Raw genomic sequence first — 1,958 nt, forward strand, 5'->3', positions numbered from 1 at the left:
AGGGAAAGAAAGAGGGAGAGAAGGAGCAGGGGGTGGGGGTTGTTGCATGTGCCTGCCTCCTGGGCTCTTTACTGCCGGAGCTCCGCTCCTGTGCGCTCCTGCAGGAAATGACCGCTGCATGCACTTATCCTATATAATGTTGGTAATATTTGTTATTGTAAATGGAAAACCGAATAAAATTGAGTTAAAAGAAATTCTACTTTGAGAGCTACTAGCATTAAAGTTCTGAGCGAGCAATTTGGCGACAACCTAAATTAATTTGCTCTGAGCGAAGGCAAAAATGAGCTAAGGCAAAAATGTGTGAGCCAGAGGCTAAAAAACGGTGAGCAAGCTCACACTAACTCAGCTTAGAGGGAACATTGCTCAAGACTGGTTTGGTTTTCCCGGCTGGAGGGAAATTCCAAATGATTCAGTCCCTTGCTTTCATGAGACGACTGCGTTTTGGTTCTATTCGTATGGGGCTTGGAGGACTTTTTGCGTGTGTCCACGCGGAACAGCAACTTTCAGAGGCTTTCGGAGGAAGGAAAAGAAATAACATGGGGGAGGTGGGCTCAGGATCCCATGGGAAGCTCATGAACTGGGGGAGGGGGGTGCCATCAAGTGGCAGCCAACTTGAAGCGACCCTGCAGGGTTTTCCCGGCAAGAGAGGTTGTTTGCCGTTGCCTGCCTCTGCACAGCGACCCTGGACTTCCTTGCTGGTTTTCCATCCAAATACTAACCAGGGCTAAACCTGACAAGCTTCCGAGATCTGATGATTGCCCTGGCCCGGGCTATACAGGTCAGGACAAACTGCACTTAGACAGAACCATGAATGGGTGTGTCCAATTTCAATGTATTATGGTCTTAGACCAGCAAACAGTTCAATAAGAGGCAAGTAAAAGAGTAGGTAAAAGCAGGGCTATTTTGGGGGCAGGAACGCACAGGAACGGAGTTCCGGCTGGCTCCCGAGTTAGCCACGCCCAGCAGGAACTCATTAGCATAACAGGGCACACCAAACAGCAGAAACTCATTAGGATTGGCTATATTAGGGGTGTGTGGCCTAACATGCAAAGGAGTTCCTGCTACAAAAAAAGGCCCTGGGTTTTGACAACAAACAAGGTAAACAGAATAAGAAGCAAAAGGTGGGCGTGGCTGGATGACCACACTTCTGGTAACATGGGGGTGTGGCCTAATGTGCTAATGAGCTGTGCTGTCAGGGGTGTGGCTGGATATGCCGATGAGTTTCTATTGTTGGACGTGGCCTATTATGCTAATGAGTTCCTGCTGGGCTTTTTCTACAAAAAAAGCCCTGGGTAAAAGAACGGTAAAATGATAAAATATAACAACATCTAAAATTATAAACCGGAATCTAAAAAGTTTAAAATACAGAGATGGTAAAAATTAATGTTAAGATCAAAGGCTAAAAATAAACCTAGGCCTATCTGTACGTCTTTAGCTCGCAACTTTAAAAATTTCACTCAAGCTCCTGTATGCATTTTCCGATCTTTGTACACCCGTGCACAAAATTTAGCCACTATTCGGGTTGTTTCATGGTTCGTATCAGACAGAAGATAATAAAGTTTAATTTTGTTTGATCTGCCAGGGAAATTTCCGATTAGCGGCTCGATGAATTTTGATCACATTTCCTTGTGCCTAGGGCAGTTAAAGAAAATGTGTTCAACTGAATCGATTTCCTTTAGAGATCAAGGACAGAGCCTATGCATATAGGGGACTGATTTAAACCTCTCTTCCAGTACAGCAGAAGGTAGAGTTGAACTTCTTGCCAATGTAAAGGCTCTTCTGGAATTATTTGATTCAAGAAAATAGTATTTATTTATTTATTATTTGCAGGGCTATTTTTGGGCAGGAACACACAGGAACGGAGTTCCGGCTGGCTTCAGAGTTGGCCACGCCCACTACAGCCAAAACCACTGTGTGCGTGGCTACAGAGGGAAGGCCTGGAGAGCAACCCCCCCCCC

General features: G+C 45.5%; 1 protein-coding gene across 1 annotated transcript in view; it reads right to left on the reverse strand.

Annotated features, from left to right (window-relative positions):
- LOC107114310 (CD320 antigen-like) overlaps window positions 1-1,958 on the reverse strand; it is a 20,938-nt gene that overhangs the window by 1,564 nt on the left and 17,416 nt on the right. The gene's annotated exons all lie outside the window — the stretch shown is intronic.

Source organism: Gekko japonicus, unplaced genomic scaffold, assembly GCF_001447785.1.
Source record: "Gekko japonicus isolate JY-2015 unplaced genomic scaffold, Gekko_japonicus_V1.1 scaffold5955, whole genome shotgun sequence".
In the NCBI taxonomy this organism is placed as follows: Eukaryota; Metazoa; Chordata; class Lepidosauria; order Squamata; family Gekkonidae; genus Gekko; species Gekko japonicus.